At 62.5% G+C, this 17,028-nt stretch overlaps 1 non-coding gene and 4 pseudogenes across 1 annotated transcript; all 5 read right to left on the bottom strand.

The window, feature by feature from the left end:
- Nucleotides 1-551: 551 nt before the first annotated feature.
- LOC142868021 (uncharacterized) lies at nt 552-670 on the bottom strand (annotated as a pseudogene).
- Nucleotides 671-4,519: 3,849 nt separating this feature from the next.
- On the bottom strand, nt 4,520-4,638 carry LOC142868020 (uncharacterized; annotated as a pseudogene).
- Nucleotides 4,639-8,494: 3,856 nt separating this feature from the next.
- LOC142868019 (uncharacterized) lies at nt 8,495-8,613 on the bottom strand (annotated as a pseudogene).
- Nucleotides 8,614-12,484: 3,871 nt separating this feature from the next.
- On the bottom strand, nt 12,485-12,603 carry LOC142868018 (uncharacterized; annotated as a pseudogene).
- A 3,856-nt stretch (nt 12,604-16,459) lies between these two features.
- LOC142868005 (5S ribosomal RNA) lies at nt 16,460-16,578 on the bottom strand. Its single transcript, XR_012917221.1, has one exon. It is a non-coding gene; the product is annotated as a 5S ribosomal RNA (ribosomal RNA).
- Nucleotides 16,579-17,028: the final 450 nt, after the last annotated feature.

Genomic DNA, 17,028 nt, shown 5'->3' with positions numbered 1-17,028 from the left:
AGCCCAGGAGTTTGAAGTTGCTGTGAGCTAGGCTGACGCCACGGCACTCACTCTAGCCTGGGCAACAAACCCAGACTCTGTCTCAAAAAAAAAAAAAAAAATGAATCCGAAGAGAAAAGTAAAAGGAGGCCTGTGGAGCAGGTCTGGGTGTGACTCCGGATCCCCCAACATCAGGTGCCACCACCAAAGATCCCTACGTGTAGCCCATAGAACCCCAAAAGCAACGGGACGAGTTCTGGTCACATACTCCCTCAAAATGACATCCTGGCCTTCTTCTGGAACTCCCTCCCCTCTCAGACTCTCAAGGTTTCCTCCGGCGTGTCCGTTCCCACAGAGCAGACCTTTGGTCTGAGACCTGACAGTCCAGAAGCCACGCATGCTGCCGCGTGGCGGCGGTGTCACGGCTCGGGACAAGAGGAGGCCCCACGGTGCGGGCTGGGGCGCCAGGCACCGCGGCGGGCGCTGAGGGTGGGGGTCACCCCCACCCCGGGCCGCCCCCGCGCTCCCAGAAACGCGACAGAACCAGAGGCAAAAAAAAAAAAAAAAGAAGAAGCCTACGGCACCCGGTATTCCCGGGCGGTCTCCCATCCAAGTTCTAACCAGGCCCGACCCTGCTTAGCTTCCGAGACCAGACGGGATCGGGCGCGTTCGGGGTGGTGTGGCCGTGGACGGTGGAGGGCGCCCCTGCCCCGCTCAAGAAGCCGAGCCTCTCTGCGCTTCCCCGCCGCCTCCTCCCGCCCCAGGCCCCGCGCCGGGCCGGGCCTGTTGAGTTCGCCGGCCGGGTCCGGCGGGCTCCGAGGGACGGGGGTGACAGGCGGGGCGGGCAGGGAGCGGCGGGCCGAGGTTGGGGGCTGTCTCTCTATACACACACACTCACACTCACTCACTCACTCACACTCACACAAGATGCGCCTCCACGGCTGGACCCACCAAGGTGGAGACCTTCCAGCCCCCCTCCTCTCCTCGCCTGGCCTCCTTCACCTCCCCGCCCCCACCCCCAGCGCGCCGCGGCCGCTGACTGCGCACGGGGTGGGCGGGGCGCTCGCCCTTTGACCCCAGCCAGGGGCCGCCCTCCCCCACAACCCCTTTCAGCTGCGCCGCCCACCCTGTGGCCCTGCGGCCGCCTATTCCCCCGGGCCAGGGCTGGGGCACAGCGCACGGGGGAGGGGAGCCAGTGTATGGGGCGTCTCTCTCTCTCTCTCTCTCTCTCTCTCTCTCTCTCTTTCTCGGGATGTGTCCCATGGGTGGGGTGGGGTGGCGTGGTTTGTGGGGCGCTGAAGAAATCAGTCCCCTCCATCTCCTCCCTCTGGAAAACACCCAAGCCCTTGGAGAACTGCCCGCACCGCTACCGTGGGGGCCGGGACCCTCCTCTGTGTCCTCCTGTGGCCCAGTCCAAGGGGCCTGGGCCTGGCCGGGGCTGCATTGGACCCCAACCACCCTGGCGTGTGGACTCGCTAAAAATCGGCGATTAGATATTGGATTCCAGCGTCATTGAGGTCATTTCACTAATGAGTGCACCGCAAAGAGTTTCCTAATCCATCTGTGAGGGTGGCAACCGAAAGAGAATTTGAAAGCTGACAGAATAGGCGAGGAAAGGCATAGGAGATTTCCACACCCAGTAAGGAAGCCTTTCCCGAAGTGGAAGAAAGAAACGAGCAAACAGAGACACCGGTAGCCCGCCCGGATGAGAGTCTGCCCCTGAGAGAAAGTACCCTGACCAGGTTCACCCGCGGGTGGGTGGGTGGCGAGCTAGCGGCATTCAGAAGAGTGAGGCCCGCAGTCTGTGCAGAAGACACCTGCACTCGGGTGTGTGTGGCGGCACAATTCACAAGCAGCTCCAGATGTTAATCCAAGGAGAAGCCAGGGAGTTCCCAACGCCCCAGGTGTCCTCAGCCCACGACTGGCTGCTGTGGGAATGCGAAGCCCGGCTCCTTGTCTCAGAGCGGGGCAACCAGGAGGTGTGATGTCCACCCAGGGGTTCCCAGGAGGATCAGGCTGAAGCTGGGACTTGGCCTGAAAGTGTCCCCTCGCATGGCCACCCCCTTCCCCTTCCTGCTCCTCTACTCCTGGTGCCCCTCCATCCAGGGGCCAGACCTTAAAGAGTCACCCGCAAGAGAATCCTGGTCCCAAAGGAGCCTTCTGGGGGACCCGTGCTGAGAGAGGTTGTGGGCATGGCCCGCTGGGGCTCTGCCCGACCCAGGGCTGAGAGATGCAACCTCCCAGCTCTGGGTCCCTGCAGGAAGTGTTGGCAAGCACAGGGCCAGTCCTCCAAAGGCCCAGGTGCAGGGAGCCCAGGCCAAGCAGCCTGTGGAAGAAGCCACATGCTGTGCCACCCCGGGGAACACGACTGCAGGCCACGGCCCTTCCCACCTCCTCCTCCTCCTCCTCCTCCTCCTCCTCCCACCCCGCCCCCGCCCCCGCCCCCACATGGCACAGGGCCCAGAGACACCTCAGACACTTGCTACCCAAAGTGCAAAGGGCATCAGTTGCTCCTCCAAAGCCCCCGCCCAGCAGACCGCGTTGTCCAGCCAGCCCCCGGGCCTCCCTGGGGTGCCCAGCACAAAAGTGCAGACACCCACCGGACCCTCAATCTCAGTTTTCGGATGTTTTTGCCACTCTAAGGACCCGCAGGCCAGCTGGGCCTTCTGGCAGGACAGAGAGCCCCGGAATCCGACGTGGAGAGCTGAGTGTACGTCCCCATGAGGAGGCGGTCCCCACCTCCGCGGCTATCCCCTTGCGGGGAGCGGCAGCCGCGGGGCCTCAGAGAAGACACCAGGCTGGGCCCCCACGGCACAGCGGGAGCACGTCCCCCGCAGGCCACTTAGCGACGGCGGCCAGCCGGCGGACGGTTGGGTTGCGCGAGACGCTGCGGCCGCCCTGCTACCGGGTTCCTGGGAGGGCGTCCTGGAACCAGCGTCCACACCAAGCCCTTGGAAGGCCCAGGCGACAGAGGAGCCCCGTCAGGCAGGGGCCGAGGACGGTGACGGCCCGGGCGGGGAGGAGCGTGTCAGGCAGGGGCAGAGGACGGTGACAGGTGACAGGCCGGGCGGGAAGGAGTCAGTCAGGCAGGGGCCGTGGAGGAGACGGGCTGGGTAAGGGTTAGGGTTAGAGTCAGGGCACAAGTCACAATCGCAAAGACCTGGAAGCCACCCGAGTGCCCATCGACCCACGAGTGGGTAAATAAAATGTGGCGCGTGGACACCACGGAGTGCTATTCGGCTATGAGGAGCAGCGGTGAGAGGGCACCTCTCGTGGTTCTCCTGGCCAGAGCTGGAACCCGTTCCAGTAAGCCAAGTATCCCAAGAATGGACACACGAGCACCACGTGCTCGCGCTCACCAGCAAATGGGTACGAACCGATGGACACCTAAGTGGACACAGAGGAATCACCTTCTTCGGGTGGGTGTCGGGCGGGTGGGGGGAGGGGATGGGCATACACATCCATTAGGAATGGGGTGGGTGCGCACCGACTGGGGGATGGGCGCACTTGAAGCTCTGACCCGAGGGGGGAGGCTGGGAGAGGGCAACGCACCGCACCCGACCTTAACATTGGTGCCCCCACAATATGCTGGAACAACATGAGAGGTAAATGAATAAGAACACGGGGCGGAGGGGGGCACGGGCAACACATGTCACCTTAATACTTGGACTCCCATCATCTGCTTGAAAAGAGAGAGAAAAGAAAATGCAATAATAGAGATAAGAGACACTTTTTAAAAATAATGAATCCGGCCGGGCGCTGTGGCTCACGCCTGTAATCCTAGCTCTTGGGAGGCCGAGGCGGGCGGATTGCTCAAGGTCAGGAGTTCAAAACCAGCCTGAGCAAGAGCGAGACCCCGTCCCTACTATAAATAGAAAGAAATTAATTGGCCAACTGATATATATATAAAAAATTAGCGGGGCATGGTGGCGCATGCCTGCAGTCCCAGCTACCCGGGAGGCTGAGGCAGAAGGATCACTCGAGCCCAGGAGTTTGAAGTTGCTGTGAGCTAGGCTGACGCCACGGCACTCACTCTAGCCTGGGCAACAAACCCAGACTCTGTCTCAAAAAAAAAAAAAAAAATGAATCCGAAGAGAAAAGTAAAAGGAGGCCTGTGGAGCAGGTCTGGGTGTGACTCCGGATCCCCCAACATCAGGTGCCACCACCAAAGATCCCTACGTGTAGCCCATAGAACCCCAAAAGCAACGGGACGAGTTCTGGTCACATACTCCCTCAAAATGACATCCTGGCCTTCTTCTGGAACTCCCTCCCCTCTCAGACTCTCAAGGTTTCCTCCGGCGTGTCCGTTCCCACAGAGCAGACCTTTGGTCTGAGACCTGACAGTCCAGAAGCCACGCATGCTGCCGCGTGGCGGCGGTGTCACGGCTCGGGACAAGAGGAGGCCCCACGGTGCGGGCTGGGGCGCCAGGCACCGCGGCGGGCGCTGAGGGTGGGGGTCACCCCCACCCCGGGCCGCCCCCGCGCTCCCAGAAACGCGACAGAACCAGAGGCAAAAAAAAAAAAAAAAAAAAAAAGAAGAAGCCTACGGCACCCGGTATTCCCGGGCGGTCTCCCATCCAAGTTCTAACCAGGCCCGACCCTGCTTAGCTTCCGAGACCAGACGGGATCGGGCGCGTTCGGGGTGGTGTGGCCGTGGACGGTGGAGGGCGCCCCTGCCCCGCTCAAGAAGCCGAGCCTCTCTGCGCTTCCCCGCCGCCTCCTCCCGCCCCAGGCCCCGCGCCGGGCCGGGCCTGTTGAGTTCGCCGGCCGGGTCCGGCGGGCTCCGAGGGACGGGGGTGACAGGCGGGGCGGGCAGGGAGCGGCGGGCCGAGGTTGGGGGCTGTCTCTCTATACACACACACTCACACTCACTCACTCACTCACACTCACACAAGATGCGCCTCCACGGCTGGACCCACCAAGGTGGAGACCTTCCAGCCCCCCTCCTCTCCTCGCCTGGCCTCCTTCACCTCCCCGCCCCCACCCCCAGCGCGCCGCGGCCGCTGACTGCGCACGGGGTGGGCGGGGCGCTCGCCCTTTGACCCCAGCCAGGGGCCGCCCTCCCCCACAACCCCTTTCAGCTGCGCCGCCCACCCTGTGGCCCTGCGGCCGCCTATTCCCCCGGGCCAGGGCTGGGGCACAGCGCACGGGGGAGGGGAGCCAGTGTATGGGGCGTCTCTCTCTCTCTCTCTCTCTCTCTCTCTCTCTCTCTTTCTCGGGATGTGTCCCATGGGTGGGGTGGGGTGGCGTGGTTTGTGGGGCGCTGAAGAAATCAGTCCCCTCCATCTCCTCCCTCTGGAAAACACCCAAGCCCTTGGAGAACTGCCCGCACCGCTACCGTGGGGGCCGGGACCCTCCTCTGTGTCCTCCTGTGGCCCAGTCCAAGGGGCCTGGGCCTGGCCGGGGCTGCATTGGACCCCAACCACCCTGGCGTGTGGACTCGCTAAAAATCGGCGATTAGATATTGGATTCCAGCGTCATTGAGGTCATTTCACTAATGAGTGCACCGCAAAGAGTTTCCTAATCCATCTGTGAGGGTGGCAACCGAAAGAGAATTTGAAAGCTGACAGAATAGGCGAGGAAAGGCATAGGAGATTTCCACACCCAGTAAGGAAGCCTTTCCCGAAGTGGAAGAAAGAAACGAGCAAACAGAGACACCGGTAGCCCGCCCGGATGAGAGTCTGCCCCTGAGAGAAAGTACCCTGACCAGGTTCACCCGCGGGTGGGTGGGTGGCGAGCTAGCGGCATTCAGAAGAGTGAGGCCCGCAGTCTGTGCAGAAGACACCTGCACTCGGGTGTGTGTGGCGGCACAATTCACAAGCAGCTCCAGATGTTAATCCAAGGAGAAGCCAGGGAGTTCCCAACGCCCCAGGTGTCCTCAGCCCACGACTGGCTGCTGTGGGAATGCGAAGCCCGGCTCCTTGTCTCAGAGCGGGGCAACCAGGAGGTGTGATGTCCACCCAGGGGTTCCCAGGAGGATCAGGCTGAAGCTGGGACTTGGCCTGAAAGTGTCCCCTCGCATGGCCACCCCCTTCCCCTTCCTGCTCCTCTACTCCTGGTGCCCCTCCATCCAGGGGCCAGACCTTAAAGAGTCACCCGCAAGAGAATCCTGGTCCCAAAGGAGCCTTCTGGGGGACCCGTGCTGAGAGAGGTTGTGGGCATGGCCCGCTGGGGCTCTGCCCGACCCAGGGCTGAGAGATGCAACCTCCCAGCTCTGGGTCCCTGCAGGAAGTGTTGGCAAGCACAGGGCCAGTCCTCCAAAGGCCCAGGTGCAGGGAGCCCAGGCCAAGCAGCCTGTGGAAGAAGCCACATGCTGTGCCACCCCGGGGAACACGACTGCAGGCCACGGCCCTTCCCACCTCCTCCTCCTCCTCCTCCTCCTCCTCCTCCTCCTCCCACCCCGCCCCCGCCCCCGCCCCCACATGGCACAGGGCCCAGAGACACCTCAGACACTTGCTACCCAAAGTGCAAAGGGCATCAGTTGCTCCTCCAAAGCCCCCGCCCAGCAGACCGCGTTGTCCAGCCAGCCCCCGGGCCTCCCTGGGGTGCCCAGCACAAAAGTGCAGACACCCACCGGACCCTCAATCTCAGTTTTCGGATGTTTTTGCCACTCTAAGGACCCGCAGGCCAGCTGGGCCTTCTGGCAGGACAGAGAGCCCCGGAATCCGACGTGGAGAGCTGAGTGTACGTCCCCATGAGGAGGCGGTCCCCACCTCCGCGGCTATCCCCTTGCGGGGAGCGGCAGCCGCGGGGCCTCAGAGAAGACACCAGGCTGGGCCCCCACGGCACAGCGGGAGCACGTCCCCCGCAGGCCACTTAGCGACGGCGGCCAGCCGGCGGACGGTTGGGTTGCGCGAGACGCTGCGGCCGCCCTGCTACCGGGTTCCTGGGAGGGCGTCCTGGAACCAGCGTCCACACCAAGCCCTTGGAAGGCCCAGGCGACAGAGGAGCCCCGTCAGGCAGGGGCCGAGGACGGTGACGGCCCGGGCGGGGAGGAGCGTGTCAGGCAGGGGCAGAGGACGGTGACAGGTGACAGGCCGGGCGGGAAGGAGTCAGTCAGGCAGGGGCCGTGGAGGAGACGGGCTGGGTAAGGGTTAGGGTTAGAGTCAGGGCACAAGTCACAATCGCAAAGACCTGGAAGCCACCCGAGTGCCCATCGACCCACGAGTGGGTAAATAAAATGTGGCGCGTGGACACCACGGAGTGCTATTCGGCTATGAGGAGCAGCGGTGAGAGGGCACCTCTCCTGGTTCTCCTGGCCAGAGCTGGAACCCGTTCCAGTAAGCCAAGTATCCCAAGAATGGACACACGAGCACCACGTGCTCGCGCTCACCAGCAAATGGGTACGAACCGATGGACACCTAAGTGGACACAGAGGAATCACCTTCTTCGGGTGGGTGTCGGGCGGGTGGGGGGAGGGGATGGGCATACACATCCATTAGGAATGGGGTGGGTGCGCACCGACTGGGGGATGGGCGCACTTGAAGCTCTGACCCGAGGGGGGAGGCTGGGAGAGGGCAACGCACCGCACCCGACCTTAACATTGGTGCCCCCACAATATGCTGGAACAACATGAGAGGTAAATGAATAAGAACACGGGGCGGAGGGGGGCACGGGCAACACATGTCACCTTAATACTTGGACTCCCATCATCTGCTTGAAAAGAGAGAGAAAAGAAAATGCAATAATAGAGATAAGAGACACTTTTTAAAAATAATGAATCCGGCCGGGCGCTGTGGCTCACGCCTGTAATCCTAGCTCTTGGGAGGCCGAGGCGGGCGGATTGCTCAAGGTCAGGAGTTCAAAACCAGCCTGAGCAAGAGCGAGACCCCGTCTCTACTATAAATAGAAAGAAATTAATTGGCCAACTGATATATATATAAAAAATTAGCGGGGCATGGTGGCGCATGCCTGCAGTCCCAGCTACCCGGGAGGCTGAGGCAGAAGGATCACTCGAGCCCAGGAGTTTGAAGTTGCTGTGAGCTAGGCTGACGCCACGGCACTCACTCTAGCCTGGGCAACAAACCCAGACTCTGTCTCAAAAAAAAAAAAAAAAAAATGAATCCGAAGAGAAAAGTAAAAGGAGGCCTGTGGAGCAGGTCTGGGTGTGACTCCGGATCCCCCAACATCAGGTGCCACCACCAAAGATCCCTACGTGTAGCCCATAGAACCCCAAAAGCAACGGGACGAGTTCTGGTCACATACTCCCTCAAAATGACATCCTGGCCTTCTTCTGGAACTCCCTCCCCTCTCAGACTCTCAAGGTTTCCTCCGGCGTGTCCGTTCCCACAGAGCAGACCTTTGGTCTGAGACCTGACAGTCCAGAAGCCACGCATGCTGCCGCGTGGCGGCGGTGTCACGGCTCGGGACAAGAGGAGGCCCCACGGTGCGGGCTGGGGCGCCAGGCACCGCGGCGGGCGCTGAGGGTGGGGGTCACCCCCACCCCGGGCCGCCCCCGCGCTCCCAGAAACGCGACAGAACCAGAGGCAAAAAAAAAAAAAAAAAAAAAAGAAGAAGCCTACGGCACCCGGTATTCCCGGGCGGTCTCCCATCCAAGTTCTAACCAGGCCCGACCCTGCTTAGCTTCCGAGACCAGACGGGATCGGGCGCGTTCGGGGTGGTGTGGCCGTGGACGGTGGAGGGCGCCCCTGCCCCGCTCAAGAAGCCGAGCCTCTCTGCGCTTCCCCGCCGCCTCCTCCCGCCCCAGGCCCCGCGCCGGGCCGGGCCTGTTGAGTTCGCCGGCCGGGTCCGGCGGGCTCCGAGGGACGGGGGTGACAGGCGGGGCGGGCAGGGAGCGGCGGGCCGAGGTTGGGGGCTGTCTCTCTATACACACACACTCACACTCACTCACTCACTCACACTCACACAAGATGCGCCTCCACGGCTGGACCCACCAAGGTGGAGACCTTCCAGCCCCCCTCCTCTCCTCGCCTGGCCTCCTTCACCTCCCCGCCCCCACCCCCAGCGCGCCGCGGCCGCTGACTGCGCACGGGGTGGGCGGGGCGCTCGCCCTTTGACCCCAGCCAGGGGCCGCCCTCCCCCACAACCCCTTTCAGCTGCGCCGCCCACCCTGTGGCCCTGCGGCCGCCTATTCCCCCGGGCCAGGGCTGGGGCACAGCGCACGGGGGAGGGGAGCCAGTGTATGGGGCGTCTCTCTCTCTCTCTCTCTCTCTCTCTCTCTCTCTCTCTCTCTCTCTCTCTCCCCCCCCGGATGTGTCCCATGGGTGGGGTGGGGTGGCGTGGTTTGTGGGGCGCTGAAGAAATCAGTCCCCTCCATCTCCTCCCTCTGGAAAACACCCAAGCCCTTGGAGAACTGCCCGCACCGCTACCGTGGGGGCCGGGACCCTCCTCTGTGTCCTCCTGTGGCCCAGTCCAAGGGGCCTGGGCCTGGCCGGGGCTGCATTGGACCCCAACCACCCTGGCGTGTGGACTCGCTAAAAATCGGCGATTAGATATTGGATTCCAGCGTCATTGAGGTCATTTCACTAATGAGTGCACCGCAAAGAGTTTCCTAATCCATCTGTGAGGGTGGCAACCGAAAGAGAATTTGAAAGCTGACAGAATAGGCGAGGAAAGGCATAGGAGATTTCCACACCCAGTAAGGAAGCCTTTCCCGAAGTGGAAGAAAGAAACGAGCAAACAGAGACACCGGTAGCCCGCCCGGATGAGAGTCTGCCCCTGAGAGAAAGTACCCTGACCAGGTTCACCCGCGGGTGGGTGGGTGGCGAGCTAGCGGCATTCAGAAGAGTGAGGCCCGCAGTCTGTGCAGAAGACACCTGCACTCGGGTGTGTGTGGCGGCACAATTCACAAGCAGCTCCAGATGTTAATCCAAGGAGAAGCCAGGGAGTTCCCAACGCCCCAGGTGTCCTCAGCCCACGACTGGCTGCTGTGGGAATGCGAAGCCCGGCTCCTTGTCTCAGAGCGGGGCAACCAGGAGGTGTGATGTCCACCCAGGGGTTCCCAGGAGGATCAGGCTGAAGCTGGGACTTGGCCTGAAAGTGTCCCCTCGCATGGCCACCCCCTTCCCCTTCCTGCTCCTCTACTCCTGGTGCCCCTCCATCCAGGGGCCAGACCTTAAAGAGTCACCCGCAAGAGAATCCTGGTCCCAAAGGAGCCTTCTGGGGGACCCGTGCTGAGAGAGGTTGTGGGCATGGCCCGCTGGGGCTCTGCCCGACCCAGGGCTGAGAGATGCAACCTCCCAGCTCTGGGTCCCTGCAGGAAGTGTTGGCAAGCACAGGGCCAGTCCTCCAAAGGCCCAGGTGCAGGGAGCCCAGGCCAAGCAGCCTGTGGAAGAAGCCACATGCTGTGCCACCCCGGGGAACACGACTGCAGGCCACGGCCCTTCCCACCTCCTCCTCCTCCTCCTCCTCCTCCTCCTCCTCCTCCCACCCCGCCCCCGCCCCCGCCCCCACATGGCACAGGGCCCAGAGACACCTCAGACACTTGCTACCCAAAGTGCAAAGGGCATCAGTTGCTCCTCCAAAGCCCCCGCCCAGCAGACCGCGTTGTCCAGCCAGCCCCCGGGCCTCCCTGGGGTGCCCAGCACAAAAGTGCAGACACCCACCGGACCCTCAATCTCAGTTTTCGGATGTTTTTGCCACTCTAAGGACCCGCAGGCCAGCTGGGCCTTCTGGCAGGACAGAGAGCCCCGGAATCCGACGTGGAGAGCTGAGTGTACGTCCCCATGAGGAGGCGGTCCCCACCTCCGCGGCTATCCCCTTGCGGGGAGCGGCAGCCGCGGGGCCTCAGAGAAGACACCAGGCTGGGCCCCCACGGCACAGCGGGAGCACGTCCCCCGCAGGCCACTTAGCGACGGCGGCCAGCCGGCGGACGGTTGGGTTGCGCGAGACGCTGCGGCCGCCCTGCTACCGGGTTCCTGGGAGGGCGTCCTGGAACCAGCGTCCACACCAAGCCCTTGGAAGGCCCAGGCGACAGAGGAGCCCCGTCAGGCAGGGGCCGAGGACGGTGACGGCCCGGGCGGGGAGGAGCGTGTCAGGCAGGGGCAGAGGACGGTGACAGGTGACAGGCCGGGCGGGAAGGAGTCAGTCAGGCAGGGGCCGTGGAGGAGACGGGCTGGGTAAGGGTTAGGGTTAGAGTCAGGGCACAAGTCACAATCGCAAAGACCTGGAAGCCACCCGAGTGCCCATCGACCCACGAGTGGGTAAATAAAATGTGGCGCGTGGACACCACGGAGTGCTATTCGGCTATGAGGAGCAGCGGTGAGAGGGCACCTCTCCTGGTTCTCCTGGCCAGAGCTGGAACCCGTTCCAGTAAGCCAAGTATCCCAAGAATGGACACACGAGCACCACGTGCTCGCGCTCACCAGCAAATGGGTACGAACCGATGGACACCTAAGTGGACACAGAGGAATCACCTTCTTCGGGTGGGTGTCGGGCGGGTGGGGGGAGGGGATGGGCATACACATCCATTAGGAATGGGGTGGGTGCGCACCGACTGGGGGATGGGCGCACTTGAAGCTCTGACCCGAGGGGGGAGGCTGGGAGAGGGCAACGCACCGCACCCGACCTTAACATTGGTGCCCCCACAATATGCTGGAACAACATGAGAGGTAAATGAATAAGAACACGGGGCGGAGGGGGGCACGGGCAACACATGTCACCTTAATACTTGGACTCCCATCATCTGCTTGAAAAGAGAGAGAAAAGAAAATGCAATAATAGAGATAAGAGACACTTTTTAAAAATAATGAATCCGGCCGGGCGCTGTGGCTCACGCCTGTAATCCTAGCTCTTGGGAGGCCGAGGCGGGCGGATTGCTCAAGGTCAGGAGTTCAAAACCAGCCTGAGCAAGAGCGAGACCCCGTCCCTACTATAAATAGAAAGAAATTAATTGGCCAACTGATATATATATAAAAAATTAGCGGGGCATGGTGGCGCATGCCTGCAGTCCCAGCTACCCGGGAGGCTGAGGCAGAAGGATCACTCGAGCCCAGGAGTTTGAAGTTGCTGTGAGCTAGGCTGACGCCACGGCACTCACTCTAGCCTGGGCAACAAACCCAGACTCTGTCTCAAAAAAAAAAAAAAAAATGAATCCGAAGAGAAAAGTAAAAGGAGGCCTGTGGAGCAGGTCTGGGTGTGACTCCGGATCCCCCAACATCAGGTGCCACCACCAAAGATCCCTACGTGTAGCCCATAGAACCCCAAAAGCAACGGGACGAGTTCTGGTCACATACTCCCTCAAAATGACATCCTGGCCTTCTTCTGGAACTCCCTCCCCTCTCAGACTCTCAAGGTTTCCTCCGGCGTGTCCGTTCCCACAGAGCAGACCTTTGGTCTGAGACCTGACAGTCCAGAAGCCACGCATGCTGCCGCGTGGCGGCGGTGTCACGGCTCGGGACAAGAGGAGGCCCCACGGTGCGGGCTGGGGCGCCAGGCACCGCGGCGGGCGCTGAGGGTGGGGGTCACCCCCACCCCGGGCCGCCCCCGCGCTCCCAGAAACGCGACAGAACCAGAGGCAAAAAAAAAAAAAAAAAAAAAAAGAAGAAGCCTACGGCACCCGGTATTCCCGGGCGGTCTCCCATCCAAGTTCTAACCAGGCCCGACCCTGCTTAGCTTCCGAGACCAGACGGGATCGGGCGCGTTCGGGGTGGTGTGGCCGTGGACGGTGGAGGGCGCCCCTGCCCCGCTCAAGAAGCCGAGCCTCTCTGCGCTTCCCCGCCGCCTCCTCCCGCCCCAGGCCCCGCGCCGGGCCGGGCCTGTTGAGTTCGCCGGCCGGGTCCGGCGGGCTCCGAGGGACGGGGGTGACAGGCGGGGCGGGCAGGGAGCGGCGGGCCGAGGTTGGGGGCTGTCTCTCTATACACACACACTCACACTCACTCACTCACTCACACTCACACAAGATGCGCCTCCACGGCTGGACCCACCAAGGTGGAGACCTTCCAGCCCCCCTCCTCTCCTCGCCTGGCCTCCTTCACCTCCCCGCCCCCACCCCCAGCGCGCCGCGGCCGCTGACTGCGCACGGGGTGGGCGGGGCGCTCGCCCTTTGACCCCAGCCAGGGGCCGCCCTCCCCCACAACCCCTTTCAGCTGCGCCGCCCACCCTGTGGCCCTGCGGCCGCCTATTCCCCCGGGCCAGGGCTGGGGCACAGCGCACGGGGGAGGGGAGCCAGTGTATGGGGCGTCTCTCTCTCTCTCTCTCTCTCTCTCTCTCTCTCTCTTTCTCGGGATGTGTCCCATGGGTGGGGTGGGGTGGCGTGGTTTGTGGGGCGCTGAAGAAATCAGTCCCCTCCATCTCCTCCCTCTGGAAAACACCCAAGCCCTTGGAGAACTGCCCGCACCGCTACCGTGGGGGCCGGGACCCTCCTCTGTGTCCTCCTGTGGCCCAGTCCAAGGGGCCTGGGCCTGGCCGGGGCTGCATTGGACCCCAACCACCCTGGCGTGTGGACTCGCTAAAAATCGGCGATTAGATATTGGATTCCAGCGTCATTGAGGTCATTTCACTAATGAGTGCACCGCAAAGAGTTTCCTAATCCATCTGTGAGGGTGGCAACCGAAAGAGAATTTGAAAGCTGACAGAATAGGCGAGGAAAGGCATAGGAGATTTCCACACCCAGTAAGGAAGCCTTTCCCGAAGTGGAAGAAAGAAACGAGCAAACAGAGACACCGGTAGCCCGCCCGGATGAGAGTCTGCCCCTGAGAGAAAGTACCCTGACCAGGTTCACCCGCGGGTGGGTGGGTGGCGAGCTAGCGGCATTCAGAAGAGCGAGGCCCGCAGTCTGTGCAGAAGACACCTGCACTCGGGTGTGTGTGGCGGCACAATTCACAAGCAGCTCCAGATGTTAATCCAAGGAGAAGCCAGGGAGTTCCCAACGCCCCAGGTGTCCTCAGCCCACGACTGGCTGCTGTGGGAATGCGAAGCCCGGCTCCTTGTCTCAGAGCGGGGCAACCAGGAGGTGTGATGTCCACCCAGGGGTTCCCAGGAGGATCAGGCTGAAGCTGGGACTTGGCCTGAAAGTGTCCCCTCGCATGGCCACCCCCTTCCCCTTCCTGCTCCTCTACTCCTGGTGCCCCTCCATCCAGGGGCCAGACCTTAAAGAGTCACCCGCAAGAGAATCCTGGTCCCAAAGGAGCCTTCTGGGGGACCCGTGCTGAGAGAGGTTGTGGGCATGGCCCGCTGGGGCTCTGCCCGACCCAGGGCTGAGAGATGCAACCTCCCAGCTCTGGGTCCCTGCAGGAAGTGTTGGCAAGCACAGGGCCAGTCCTCCAAAGGCCCAGGTGCAGGGAGCCCAGGCCAAGCAGCCTGTGGAAGAAGCCACATGCTGTGCCACCCCGGGGAACACGACTGCAGGCCACGGCCCTTCCCACCTCCTCCTCCTCCTCCTCCTCCTCCTCCTCCTCCTCCCACCCCGCCCCCGCCCCCGCCCCCACATGGCACAGGGCCCAGAGACACCTCAGACACTTGCTACCCAAAGTGCAAAGGGCATCAGTTGCTCCTCCAAAGCCCCCGCCCAGCAGACCGCGTTGTCCAGCCAGCCCCCGGGCCTCCCTGGGGTGCCCAGCACAAAAGTGCAGACACCCACCGGACCCTCAATCTCAGTTTTCGGATGTTTTTGCCACTCTAAGGACCCGCAGGCCAGCTGGGCCTTCTGGCAGGACAGAGAGCCCCGGAATCCGACGTGGAGAGCTGAGTGTACGTCCCCATGAGGAGGCGGTCCCCACCTCCGCGGCTATCCCCTTGCGGGGAGCGGCAGCCGCGGGGCCTCAGAGAAGACACCAGGCTGGGCCCCCACGGCACAGCGGGAGCACGTCCCCCGCAGGCCACTTAGCGACGGCGGCCAGCCGGCGGACGGTTGGGTTGCGCGAGACGCTGCGGCCGCCCTGCTACCGGGTTCCTGGGAGGGCGTCCTGGAACCAGCGTCCACACCAAGCCCTTGGAAGGCCCAGGCGACAGAGGAGCCCCGTCAGGCAGGGGCCGAGGACGGTGACGGCCCGGGCGGGGAGGAGCGTGTCAGGCAGGGGCAGAGGACGGTGACAGGTGACAGGCCGGGCGGGAAGGAGTCAGTCAGGCAGGGGCCGTGGAGGAGACGGGCTGGGTAAGGGTTAGGGTTAGAGTCAGGGCACAAGTCACAATCGCAAAGACCTGGAAGCCACCCGAGTGCCCATCGACCCACGAGTGGGTAAATAAAATGTGGCGCGTGGACACCACGGAGTGCTATTCGGCTATGAGGAGCAGCGGTGAGAGGGCACCTCTCCTGGTTCTCCTGGCCAGAGCTGGAACCCGTTCCAGTAAGCCAAGTATCCCAAGAATGGACACACGAGCACCACGTGCTCGCGCTCACCAGCAAATGGGTACGAACCGATGGACACCTAAGTGGACACAGAGGAATCACCTTCTTCGGGTGGGTGTCGGGCGGGTGGGGGGAGGGGATGGGCATACACATCCATTAGGAATGGGGTGGGTGCGCACCGACTGGGGGATGGGCGCACTTGAAGCTCTGACCCGAGGGGGGAGGCTGGGAGAGGGCAACGCACCGCACCCGACCTTAACATTGGTGCCCCCACAATATGCTGGAACAACATGAGAGGTAAATGAATAAGAACACGGGGCGGAGGGGGGCACGGGCAACACATGTCACCTTAATACTTGGACTCCCATCATCTGCTTGAAAAGAGAGAGAAAAGAAAATGCAATAATAGAGATAAGAGACACTTTTTAAAAATAATGAATCCGGCCGGGCGCTGTGGCTCACGCCTGTAATCCTAGCTCTTGGGAGGCCGAGGCGGGCGGATTGCTCAAGGTCAGGAGTTCAAAACCAGCCTGAGCAAGAGCGAGACCCCGTCCCTACTATAAATAGAAAGAAATTAATTGGCCAACTGATATATATATAAAAAATTAGCGGGGCATGGTGGCGCATGCCTGCAGTCCCAGCTACCCGGGAGGCTGAGGCAGAAGGATCACTCGAGCCCAGGAGTTTGAAGTTGCTGTGAGCTAGGCTGACGCCACGGCACTCACTCTAGCCTGGGCAACAAACCCAGACTCTGTCTCAAAAAAAAAAAAAAAAAAATGAATCCGAAGAGAAAAGTAAAAGGAGGCCTGTGGAGCAGGTCTGGGTGTGACTCCGGATCCCCCAACATCAGGTGCCACCACCAAAGATCCCTACGTGTAGCCCATAGAACCCCAAAAGCAACGGGACGAGTTCTGGTCACATACTCCCTCAAAATGACATCCTGGCCTTCTTCTGGAACTCCCTCCCCTCTCAGACTCTCAAGGTTTCCTCCGGCGTGTCCGTTCCCACAGAGCAGACCTTTGGTCTGAGACCTGACAGTCCAGAAGCCACGCATGCTGCCGCGTGGCGGCGGTGTCACGGCTCGGGACAAGAGGAGGCCCCACGGTGCGGGCTGGGGCGCCAGGCACCGCGGCGGGCGCTGAGGGTGGGGGTCACCCCCACCCCGGGCCGCCCCCGCGCTCCCAGAAACGCGACAGAACCAGAGGCAAAAAAAAAAAAAAAAAAAAAAGAAGAAGCCTACGGCACCCGGTATTCCCGGGCGGTCTCCCATCCAAGTACTAACCAGGCCCGACCCTGCTTAGCTTCCGAGACCAGACGGGATCGGGCGCGTTCGGGGTGGTGTGGCCGTGGACGGTGGAGGGCGCCCCTGCCCCGCTCAAGAAGCCGAGCCTCTCTGCGCTTCCCCGCCGCCTCCTCCCGCCCCAGGCCCCGCGCCGGGCCGGGCCTGTTGAGTTCGCCGGCCGGGTCCGGCGGGCTCCGAGGGACGGGGGTGACAGGCGGGGCGGGCAGGGAGCGGCGGGCCGAGGTTGGGGGCTGTCTCTCTATACACACACACTCACACTCACTCACTCACTCACACTCACACAAGATGCGCCTCCACGGCTGGACCCACCAAGGTGGAGACCTTCCAGCCCCCCTCCTCTCCTCGCCTGGCCTCCTTCACCTCCCCGCCCCCACCCCCAGCGCGCCGCGGCCGCTGACTGCGCACGGGGTGGGCGGGGCGCTCGCCCTTTGACCCCAGCCAGGGGCCGCCCTCCCCCACAACCCCTTTCAGCTGCTCCGCCCACCCTGTGGCCCTGCGG

This window comes from Microcebus murinus, unplaced genomic scaffold (assembly GCF_040939455.1).
Source record: "Microcebus murinus isolate Inina unplaced genomic scaffold, M.murinus_Inina_mat1.0 scaf025_hap2_Mmur4.0, whole genome shotgun sequence".
In the NCBI taxonomy this organism is placed as follows: Eukaryota; Metazoa; Chordata; class Mammalia; order Primates; family Cheirogaleidae; genus Microcebus; species Microcebus murinus.
This window is presented reverse-complemented; position numbering and strand designations above follow the sequence as displayed.